Source organism: Uloborus diversus, chromosome 7 (assembly GCF_026930045.1).
Source record: "Uloborus diversus isolate 005 chromosome 7, Udiv.v.3.1, whole genome shotgun sequence".
Classification (NCBI taxonomy): Eukaryota; Metazoa; Arthropoda; class Arachnida; order Araneae; family Uloboridae; genus Uloborus; species Uloborus diversus.
Window position 1 is genome coordinate 6,693,148 of NC_072737.1, and position 12,517 is coordinate 6,705,664.

General features: G+C 36.0%; 1 long non-coding RNA gene across 1 annotated transcript; it reads right to left on the minus strand.

Annotated features, from left to right (window-relative positions):
• Positions 1-4,053: 4,053 nt before the first annotated feature.
• LOC129226125 (uncharacterized) lies at positions 4,054-11,787 on the minus strand. The gene is made up of 2 exons (XR_008580773.1): positions 11,651-11,787; positions 4,054-5,269 (listed from the first exon to the last, which is right to left on the minus strand). It is a non-coding gene; the product is annotated as an uncharacterized LOC129226125 (long non-coding RNA).
• Between the last annotated feature and the right edge of the window lie 730 nt (positions 11,788-12,517).

Consider the following 12,517-nt stretch of genomic DNA (forward strand, 5'->3'; position numbering starts at 1 on the left):
TTTGTATATCTGTTTAAAAAATATTATTTAGCTCAGACAGTAATTTTTACTTTCTTCTATATCTAATATATAGAAGAAAGTATTGGATTCGTGCAAATTTTCGAATTTCGAATTTTGACGGATTCGAACGTTTTGAGGTGTGCTGAGTCCATTTCGACCATTTTTGGAAAATGTCTGTCAGTCTGTGTGTGTGTGTGTGTGTGTATGTGTGTGTGTGTGTGTGAGTGTCACGTCTGTATGTGACCAGTTTTTTGTGGCCGCTCTACAGCAAAAACTACCGCATGAAATTGAACGAAATTTGGTACACATATGTGCCCTTATGTGAACTTGTGCCTATAGGTTTTTGGCGCGAATTCCTCCAAGGGGGGTGGAGCAATGGGACGTTTTTTGAGTTACGCGTGCTTGCTATTCCTCAGGAAGTAACTGGCGGAATCAAACAAAATTTGGTCCATATGTTGCCCCTAACAGGAGCAGTTGCTGATTCAATTTTGGTGTCAATATCTCAAACGGGGGTTGAGTTATAGAACGTTTTTTGTCGTCAATTGTGACTGCTGTATCTCAAGAAATAACGAACGGAATCAAACAAAAATTTTTTGACAAGTAGCCCTTAGTGGGTATAAGAGCTGATTTTATTTTGGTGTCAACAGCTAAAAAGGGGGGTAGCGAAATCGCCCGTTCTTTTTTTCCATTGTGAGTGCCCTATCTCAAGAAGTAATGTTACGTTCTGGTTGAAATTTGGAATATATGTGAATCCATACGTAAACAGGCTTTGGTTCAATTTGGACGATAATCGCTCCAAGAGGTGTTGATTTTTTTTTTTTTTTTTTTTTTTTTTTTTTTGCGAATAAAAAATATTTTTATTAATGCAACAATAAGAAAGATAAATCATAATAGATTGTCGTCTGCGTATTTCTCGTGATTTTAATTGTATGGAAATGATCGGAAATATTATCTCAATGATTTAAAATTTTTAACTGTTGCCATCTTATGTTCGTTAATAAATAAAATATTTGTAATTAATTCAAGTAAGGCTTTTAAAGTAACTTTCAATTTTCGCTCTTTGTTTTGTTTTTACAATAATTCAGACATTGGGATGGTCGTCAAGTTTTTGCATGTGTAATTTTGTTTTTGTTAGGAATATTGCTTCCTCGTCAAGCATGGGGAGGGATCAGAAAAAGGGAAAATATAGAAGAAAGTTTCGTATTGGCCACAACATACTAGTTAGAGTGTGTATTCACTTTTTAGATATTAGTAAATCAATTGTTTTAGTTAAACAAGCCATACTAGCTTGATGAAATTATCACCAAGTGCTTGTGATATCTCAAAATACATCGGGGCAAATAATGTAAGCCTAATTCATGTCTAAGTGCTTCTCGAGGAAAACTATTGTGTACATAACAGGGTTCATACTCTATCTGGATGAAAAAATTCCATGACTTTTCCAAGACTTTTTCATGACTTCATAAAAATGTTCATGACCTTATTATATGATGAGAAAAGTACTATTTAATGTCAAACTTGCCAATTTTTTCGGAAATGGGCATTGGAAAAACTTTTACGTGAGTGCTACTACCTCATTGAAGCACTTACTTGTGACTGAAAAAATATCAGTGCATACTGCTGAAAGTAATAAATTATTCTTATTTGTCTTTATCACATAAATTCAAGTAAAATAAAAATATAGTGAATGCAACACAACTCATGTTTAAATGTCTAATAAATATTTAACAAATAGGTCAGAATAGAAATGAATGGGACAAAAATTTAATGAGTTATCATTAAGTTTAAAATAATAAATTTACTTCATAAAAACATTGTCTTTTGGTGTCAATAGTGCATCTAATGGACCCATGTAACTTGACAGTATATGGGTTCATTAAGGTAAAGCCATGTTTTTCAGTAAATCCACTTTTCTAAACCAGTATTTCAGCTGGCCACAAGGATCAGTTTTGTGAGCTGCATGTTGGGCACCACTGTTTTAGAGTATTAGAATTCCCCTATTTCTATGTTCTATTGCCTTACTAAAGTCTTCATTTTAAAACCTTCAACATATTAAAATAAACTCTGATAAATTTAATAATGAACATTTTACAAGTAATTGAAATGAACTCGGATGCAATTGAATTACTTTTTTGAGGGGGTGTGGCAAAATCAAGAACGTGCAAGTCCACTACTACAGAATATAAAATATAAGAAGTACTGAAAATATTGGTGAGTTCAAAATTAGAGATGCCCCAGTAGTAAAATCACATCACAAAAAAAGGCGAGCAGCTGTTTCAGAAACAGATGAAATTGGATTCCAAAACTCGGATTTGCTTTTTAGATCGTTCAATTTATATGCAATATTACTTAATGACTCAATATTTCTAGCGCTCTTTTAGCTATTGTTACTTTCTTACTACCCAAGATATTTTTCCATGACTTTAAATAAATTTCCATGACTTTTATTGAAAATATTAATTTTCCATGACTTTTCCAGGTCTGAAATTTGTTTATCTTTTTTCCATGATTTTCCAGGATTTCCATGACCCGTACGAACCCTGACATAATTCATCAAAATATTAAGAAAAACGTGCGTTAAGCAATTTGATTTACATCAATTATCTTACTATCGTTATGCTCTCGAAACCAGTAGTAAAAATTTCGTACCTTACCGCCCCCCCCCCCCCTTTTTCTGTTTTTTTGCTGCCGCTAAGAATCCAATGTCTTTTAGTTGCCTTTTTTTTTGCCGCCCCCCCCCCTTTTCAGTCCCAATCGCCGCCTCTGACTTTAGAAGAAAAACTAATAATAAGGTAATTGTAAAAGTTTTATTACTATTAATTTAATGAATATTTTAACGTAAAAGCAAGGCTTAACGAGCGCAAAGGGACCGTGATATTTGCTCGTTGTACCGAGTATTCATAAAAAACGAGTTCGTGGAAAAAATCATAAAAATTCATCATAGTTCCTTTTTTCTATCTTCTTTTTCAATCTCTGACAGTGCCGAAAAAGTCGGTTAATTTTCTTTGAACTGTCTGAATGTCTTCTTATTGTGTCATTGTTTTTGAGGATACACACAAATATAATTTTTAAAAGCTTCTTTTCTCCATGAATAAAAAAAATAAGATAAATTAATTTGAATTATGGCTTTTTGGATTCAAATTATGTTTTTCGCAATCACGAGTGTGTGTGTATGTAGGCGTGTGTGTTTGTGTCGAGGCATGAGTGTGTGGGTATGTGTGTGTGTATAGGTGTGTGTGTATGTATGCGTGTCTGTGTCTGTATGCAGGCATGAGTGTTTGTGTATGTATGCGTAGGTGTTTGTGTCTGTGTGCAGGCATGAGTGTGTGTGTGCAGGTGTGTATATGTATGCGTGTGTGTGTAGGATATGGACGCAACCTGGAGACGGTTTTCGCTTGAGCAGCAGCATCGGGAGGCGCCGGTCGACGGCGGTGCTGCAGAGGGAGGCGGGGGGAAAGTAAAATCATACGAATTCAAAACAGTCAAGTGAAAACAATAAGCAATCGTGATTGCTCAAAAAGTGTTGTCATCGCTTGTTCTCAGGATTTGTGATTTATCAAACTTTCGGTTGACTTCAAAATGTTGAAGAAAATTTACCAAAAAAATTATAAGTCGATTTAGAAGTCAATAGAAATTTTACGAATCACAAAAAAATTGCTCGCTTTAAGCGGGGTTTGTTCCTTAAAAGCAAGGTTTGTTCCCACAGACTTAACATAGTACACACCTAGTAATTCTGATTTCCTCGCAAAATCCGGGTTCGTCATAAGCGAGTTCGAAGGTATAGGTAAATTTGCCTTTGAAAAGAATCACGGTATATTATAAAACGCAATGCGTTTTTGAAAATAACTTGCGTTTCCGTAAATTAGATTCTGAAAGTAATAGCATAACTTGCAAAAAAAAAAAAGAATCTAAACTCGAATGTCCAATAAATCCTTTAATGGTTTTTAAGTAATCATAAAATTGATACACTGGAATGCGGTTCCGATAAAATTATTTCTTTAACGTTCTGAAAGTAATGGCATAACTAACAAAAAAAAAAGATCTAGACTCGAATGTCCAATAAATCCTTTAATGGTTTTTAAGTAATCATAAAATTGATACACTGGAATGCGGTTCCGATAAAATTATTTCTTTAACGATTTTTTTCCAATAAATAAAATGATAACACTTTGGGTGTTTGAAGATGCCACAGACAAGAAAACTTTAGTAATTTGTGGATAGGAGGCACATAAAGTTGAAGGAAGTTTTATTCACACCTCATTTCTCAATGATAATGTTCAATACTTTCACACTTGATTTTCACCATGGTATTGCTCTTGGCATTTGACATTGCTCGTTAAGTTGTTTTACCTCAGACACAAATATCCATCTAAAATTTTTGCAAAGGTTTCAAACTTAGAGAAGAGTGAGAAAAGAATCAGGTCGGATCACTTTCAAGTTTGTTGTCTTTTTACAGCGTATCAAAGACAAAATAGATGTTTCCTCAGCCACTTTAGTCACGAATTTCCAGCTAAAGCTCTGTAAAGGTTTGGAACTTGGAGAAAATTGAGAAAGACAGTCAGGTCGGATCACTTTCAAGATTGTAGCCTTTGTTACGTTACAACGAATCAAAGACAACATAGATGTTCACCATGATATTGTTCTTGGCGATTGACATTGCTGATTAAGATGTTTTATCTCAGTCACGAATTTCCAGCTAAAGCTCTGCAAAGATTTTGAACTCAGAGAAGATTGAGAAAGAGAGTCAGGCTTAATCACTTTTTCATGATTGCTGTCTTTGATGAGATGTAACAACGTGTCCTAAATTAGTATTTTGATCAGCATATTACCATTATTTCTGAGAAAAAGCTTTAACAGAAATAGCTAGCGTTTCATTACTTGCAGTGCTCTGTATCAGAAACTTTTTCAGCTATTTCTTCGCTTGCACTCTATTTATAAGAATACCTTGGTTACAAATCTAATAAAATAAGTGTCAGTATTTTTCACTTTCATGCTTTTTTAAAAAATATTAAAGGATTCAAGAGGCCCCCAGTACATTATGAACACAAGTATGGACGACATTTTAGATAATTTGTCCTGTAAAATCATTGCAGTGGTTGTCCGAAGCAAGGAAGTATACCAAATAGAGGAGTCCAGCTTTGACTCCGAGAATCTAGACTCTGAATGTGGGCTCACGTATTGAATCAGGATTCTTCAGGCACCACTAGTACACGATAGATGAATTTTCTAGACATAAACCAACTGTGGGTGTTGTCAAATTGTACAATGTCTGAAAAATAATTAATTTAATAATAAAAATTCCTGGATTTAAATTAAAAATATATGGAATAAAAACTTTTTAACAAAAAAATTGAACCGCCGAAAAAACTGAAAAGCAAAAAATAATTAACCGTTTTAATTAAACCTTATTAACTAAGTTCTTAAACTGATGCAAGTATACCTAAGTATATATTTTTGTAATAATTTAGAGTTTTTAATTAACCTTAATAACTCAGTTCTTAAATTAATGTAAGTATACCTAAGTAGTTTTGAGTCGGTGCCAAACAAGCAAATTAATTATTTTTGTAAAGCGTGAATCGCAGCGGTGGCGTATGGCGACACGCCCCTTCGCCGGAAAATGCCGAGCGTTCACGAAGTCAAACCCGAACGTCGTCGAGTGGTCTCGAAGAAGCACGTGTCGAGTATTTGGCTGCTACTGAGCTTTTGCCTCATATACAACAGTCAAAATGTTTATATCATTGTTCATCATACTGAAGAAGGATTTCTCATCTTGTTAAAAGCTCAAATAAATGGTTTTGTGGGTCATAGTATTATTCAGCGTAAGTATGGCATAACAACTGAAGCCGTTAATTGCATATAGGATCCTGAAGATTTTTCTCACTGGTTGTTTGCCTCTCTCGTGCGAGGTCCCAAAGGTTTCAAAGCTCCAACGAGTTGTACTTTTTGTTGTATACGATCTACTAGTATTCATGATTTAATGATGGCGTGTGGAGGGAGCATTTTTTGAAACATTTATGTTTATCGCCGGACATTTCACATTGCATTGCTAATTTTATTTGGTTATTTCTTTAAATTTAGGTAATTTAGGGATCTTTGTTTATTAATTGTTTGGCACCGACTCAAAACTACTTAGGTATACTTACATTAATTTAAGAACTGAGTTATTAAGGTTAATTAAAAACTCTAAATTATTACAAAAATATATACTTAGGTATACTTGCATCAGTTTAAGAACTTAGTTAATAAGGTTTAATTAAAACGGTTAATTATTTTTTGCTTTTCAGTTTTTTCGGCGGTTCAATTTTTTTGTTAAAAAGTTTTTATTTTATAATTTTTTGTGGCTATAAGCTACTAATGTGGCTATAATCTGTATGCTTATATTTTTGATTATTTTTAAAATAGCTACCTACCTTACTTTAGCTATTAACATATATATATATATATATATATATATATATATATATATATATATATATATATAATCGTATTTTAGCAATTATCTGTTGTGTTACATAAATAATTTTAAAAAAGCAGGCTTTATATACTAACATGGGTAGGCCTACAAAAAATGCTGCTCGGATGAGGAAAAGATGTTTAGAAGAATCTATTAATGAGAAAGAAAAAAGGTTGGAAGCAAACAGAAAGAGAATTACATTAACACGTTCACAGGAGAGTTTAGGTCAGCGCGAGGAAAGACTGTCGAGAATGAGAAGCTACAATAACGATAGGTTATTGCAAGAAGGTGATAAGCAGCGCGCTCGTCGTTTAGATATGATAAGAGAGCGACTTTCAAATGAGAGTGAAGAGCAACGCGCTCATCGTTTAGATCTGATAAGAGAGCGACTTTCAAATGAGAGTGAAGAGCAACGCGCTCATCGTTTAGATCTGATAAGAGAGCGAGTTTCAAATGAAATAGAGGACGAACGTATGCTGCGTTTGGATGCTGCTCGTAACCGTTCAGCAATGGTGGTACTTAACGAATCTTCCGAGGAGAGAACTAATCGTCTGAGCGCTATGCGACAAGCAGCTCGCGAGCGAAGAAACCAGTGTAACGCAGAAAACTTTAAGAAATCAATTAATGTTTATGCTGACTTGTCGTGTTCAATGTGCAAAAAAAATTTGTATCCTCAGCAACGTAGGAAATTGCAAACTAAAAATTTAGGCTCTATTTTGCCTAACGAACTGGTAGCTTTAGGTAATATGATTACTTGTTCACGATGCTCAAACAATATTAAAAAACATAAAACTCCACCCCAGGCCTATTGGAAGAAAATGTCGGTAGCTGCAATACCTACAGAAATTGATGAGTTATCGGAAATTGAGAAACGTTTTATTTGCAGAGTAGTGCCACTTCTTAAAATAATTTTCATAGAAATCCTGAATATAAAAAATGTTTGACGACTGGCACTGAAAACTAACCCTAATCACAAGTACCAGAGATTGAGAGGTCTACACTGCCGTGTGCAGGTAAAGGGCTATAACTGCAAGTTTATCTTTTTTTTTTTTTTTTTTTTTTTTTGCATTTTGTCATCATTGTTTGTACGTTAGCTTTGTTGTACAAACTAACTTATTTGGTTTCCGCTGAAAAAAATATAATTCCATCATTTCCCAGTTGATGGTACTGAATCCAGCGCACAATTCTTCAAATATCTCGAAAACTCATTTATGCAGATACTGTCGTTTACCTGCTCAAGACAGTACACACGAGAGACACACAAGTCTGCATCTCATTCATCGTGAGTTTTTTTTTTTTTTTGTTATACCCAATTCAGCATCAAAAAATCTTAGAGTGAACTGCAAATCGCCCCCCTTTCCCCACCCTTAGGGTAGGATTTTTTCCCTCAAATTTATATAGGAACAACTTCAGACTATACCCTTTCCAATAAAAAAAAGAATATTCTAAATCGGACTATTTTGTAAAAAGTTATGTGTTGTCATATATAAAAAAATCTGTGAGTGAACAACAAATCTCCCCCTTTTCCCACCCTTAGGGTAGGAATTTTTTCTCCAAATTTATATGAAACCAACTTCAGAATATAACCTTTCCAATAAAAAAAGAATTATCAAAATCGGACTATTTTGTAAAAAGTTATGTGTGGTCATACATTAAAAATCTGTGAGTGAACAACAAATCAACCCCCTTTTCCCACCCTTAGGATAGGAATTTTTTTTCAAAATTTTTATGGGACCACCTTCGGGGTATACCCTTTCCAATAAAAAAAGAATTATCAAAATCAGACTGTTCTGTAAAAAGTTATGCGTGGTCATACATTAAAAAAAAAAAAAAAAAAAAAATATACGTGTCGAATTGAGAACCTCCTCCGTTTTTTCGTCGGTTAAAAATAAATTCAGCTATTTAACAACCATCTTATTCTATTCTCTTTTCAAGTTACCATCTCAGAGTATGCAGTGTGTGATCAAAGAATATCGTCATTGTGCCTCCAAAACCCAGTAAGTACATTTGTACAAATTGCTCAGGGAGTTATAAAAAACTTTATTTCTTCAACTTTTCTTGTTTTGGAACTTAGGTTCAGCTTTTATTTATTTATTGCTTTTAAATTAGTTTTGGCGTTTATTTTCATACAGTATTCCACTCATTTATTTTTACATAGCTCATGTAGAAAGACAGTTTTATTCATAAACACATAGTTTTTTTTTTTTTTTTTTTTTAATGTCATAAAATAAATATGCACCTAGAGGGTTTTGTGAACCTATCCGCAATGTGAAATGACTCCTGAATCAATCAAAAGGAGAAAAATTGAATTAACTGAAGGTTAGTGGGCATTGGAGGCGCAACTACATATATCGTCAAGTGGTTTTTTTTATTTCAAGTAAAGAGAGTCTTGAAATAAGCTGAAATTTTGAACTTGTTGCCCTTTTTTTCATGAAATAGAGAACACAGAGTTTTATATCAATCTGTCAATTTCTAGACCTAAAGACTTTATGTTGGAAAGCTGAACTATCGAACTTTAGACACGATTTCTGGAAATGCCTCTGTAATGGCAGATTGATTTGGACGAAATTATCTTTCTCATTTTCCATTACACTGGCTGTCTTTGAAATTAGCTATAAGAGGATGATCATTGCTTTTCTTTCTTTTTTGAAATTGAACTTTCTGGTAAATTTAACCAGTATTTCGAGAAAGTGAAATGAGCTGAGACTTAAAGGTGATTTTTGCAAAGAATTTCCATTATATTTCACCGATTTTGACGATAAGTTTCAGTTATACGGTTGTGTGTTTTCTGTTAAATTAATTCTAATGTCCAATAGTAACAGCACAAAATTAAGTACTGTATTAGAAAATGCTGTTCAAAGCCCCTATATTCCGCACCCCCACCCCCCTGTTAATGTTCACTGAAACCACGTAACTGATGCTGACAAGTGGCGTATATCTTTATGTACATCAAGTACAGTTCGACTAGGTGGCTTAGTGGTAAGGCCTCATACGCTTTTGTCCTGGGTTCTGACCCACGGTCCAAATGGGCAGCCGGTGGATTTTCGAGCTGCAGAAAATCGACAATGACTATGTCGACATAATTAAAAAATGCCTAGCGTAGTTTCGCTTAGAAGAAAGTCCAGATTTCTCCATCTGATGGGAAATTGAGACTTCAATTTTTTTTGTGCCATTGACAACCCCTCCTTAATGGTGGCACATTTAAGTCCGGATGCCACATCAGGGAATCGCGCTATAAAAAAATAGGTCTGCATGAGGCTAAAAGCCTCTAATAATAGCAGCCCCATTAGAAAGAAAGAAAGGGGGGGGGGGGAAATCTAGTACAGTGAAACCTGTGTAAGTTGGCTAAGTGAAACCTGTGTAAGTTGATCTCTCTCGGTGCAGCACGTTAGTGATTAACTTAGGCATGTGGTCAACTTATAGTGGTTCATTAGGACTAATTTTGTACCAGGCGAAAATGGTCAACTTACAAGAGTGATTAGGACTGCTTTACAGGTTTTACTGTACAGGGTTGTCCAAATTAAAGTTCCCCAATTCAGAGGCCTGTGCAGGATGTTCTATGGGTCATAATGTGATGAAATTTTGGAAACAGACAATTCAGATCATGCGCTCGTGATTTATTTAAAAAAAAAAAAAATAGTACCTGAAGTTGCCGATAGGTGGCGTTGCAGATCAACAAGACATTCTATAGATGTTCTATATGTCTGCCGTGGTTCTCCACAACTTTTTCCATCCGTAAAGCAGTGTGTTCCACAGCGGAACGCAATAAGTGCACATTAATACCACGCACATTCTGAATAATTGAGTCTTTCAGATCTGCCAAGGTTGCTGGATTTTCTCGGTAGACTTGATCTTTTAAAAATCCCCATAACCAAAAGTCGCATGGGGTGAGATCAGGCGAGAGAGGAGGCCAAGCTTTTGGGAAACGGCGGTTGATCACACGTGCATCAGTGAAAGTTGCCCGTAACACCTGTTGAACGCCCAGAAGAATATGGGGAGGTGCACCATCCTGCATAAATATTGTGTCCTGGAGGTGGCCACGTTGTTGCAGTTCAGGAATCACAAACGTTGTCAACATGTCCTGATGTCGTCTTCCTGTGACAGAGCAGGTTTCGAATCCTCTTGGAGTCGCCTCTTCAAAAAAATAAGGTCCAACGATGAATGTTGCAGTGAAACCGCACCATACCGTAACCTTTGCAGGGTGCAAGGGCACTTGATGAATTTCTCGCGGGTTTTCACTTGCCCAAATGCGGCAGTTGTGCGCATTCACTTGACCATTCAGGTGAAAATGGGCCTCATCCGTCCAAAGGATATTCCACGGCCAAGCAGCATCGACTTCCATTCTGGCAAGGAACTGCAGTGCAAATGTTTCCCGAACCACAGGGTCCCCGTTCGACAGCTGATGAAGACTATGGATTTTGTAAGGAAAATAGCGTAGGATTCGACGCATCACACGCCAGACGGTGGTATAGGGCATATCCACAGCACGAGAAACACGTGGCACACTGACAACACCATGTGGCGATTGTCTAGTGGTATCCACGACCGCCAAAGCAACGTCTTCTACGCGTGCAGAATTCACAGCATGGCGTCCTCTACCTGGCAAAATTCCCAGTTGTCCAGATCTTTCGAACTTTCTCATCATCTCTCTTAAAGCGCGTGGTGACATCGGTCCTCGGCGCATGTTCTTCAGCCGACGGAATGCTCTTAAAGCAGCACATGAGTTCTCGTCGTTCTGGTAAAAAAGTTTGACCAATAGAGCTTTGTCTTTCAAAGTCACCATTGTGTGCCAGCGAGGTTGAAAATAACTGCCTGTGCAGCGCCTGTCTTCCACCTTCCACTTTTGTAGGGCTCATCTTTTGCATACGTTGCGCAGAAGCTTTATTTCTGCAAATCACGTTGTTGAAATATGCAAATTTCCCAATTACTTGTGTTACAGCGCCATCTATCGGCAACTTTTAGTACTATTTGTTTTTTAAATAAATCACGAGCGCATGATCTGAAGTGTCTGTTTCCAAAATTTCATCACATTATGACCCATAGAACATCCTGCACAGGCCTCTGAGTTGGGGAACTTTAATTTGGACAACCCTGTATATCTTTCTCATGAACACATCACAGATTGGTAAACTAGCTAGAAAAGTTATTGGTTGAGATCATTGAAAATTTATTTATTTATTTATTTATTTTACTCACACAATCCAGGATACTGAAGTACGCCGAAGCCTTCGTTCTCCGCAAGATGGGTCTGGAGGCGAAGTGTTGCACTGACAACGCGGTATCTCGGGCGGCCCTCGTAGGGTACGATCTGTTCGTTTTTGCCCGGAATCTCACCTTCTCTGAAAAGAATGGAAAACAAAACGATAGCTCCAGTAAGATATGTAGCAAGGGTTATTTTTTAGATATGAAAATAATCAGGGGTACTCTGAACTTAAAGTTTTGGGTAGGGATTTTCAATTTACCGAATGAAACCCCGAACTTTATGGCTAAAGACGAGCATTCACACACACCTACATCTAATAAAAATAAACATTGAGCATAAAAATTTCTTTATTGAAAGTCTTGCCGAATCGTCACAGATGAAATTTTCGAAAAAAAAATTTTCACAGTGTCCTCCCGTGGCCTATTATCGGGAAGCCACTGATAATAATCCAGGTCATTTTTAGATGAGTGAAATTTATTTCGGAAGAGCAAAATATCAACGCCCGTAATACTACAGGGGCGTTTCATACGGAAATAGTAAAGACCGCAATAGTGATACCACAAAAATACTAACACCTATTAGGAAGAGATGAAGTTGGCAGGGTAAGAGATTTCCAGTACTTTGAACTATGATGCATACAATGTTCGACATTTTCTCTTTATAGTAAATAAAAGTAAGGTTTCAAAGAAATTCTGGAAAGAAGTCTGTGGCGGACGTGCATCCAGGAGACCCCATAGCACCTACAGCCTTGAAATTTTGTACAAAATTACTTCGAGCCCCGGGGGTGTGCACCTGGGGTTTTATTTTTTAAAATTAGAATTAGTTTTTTTGTAATTAGCTTTTTAATTTCAAATTTCGCG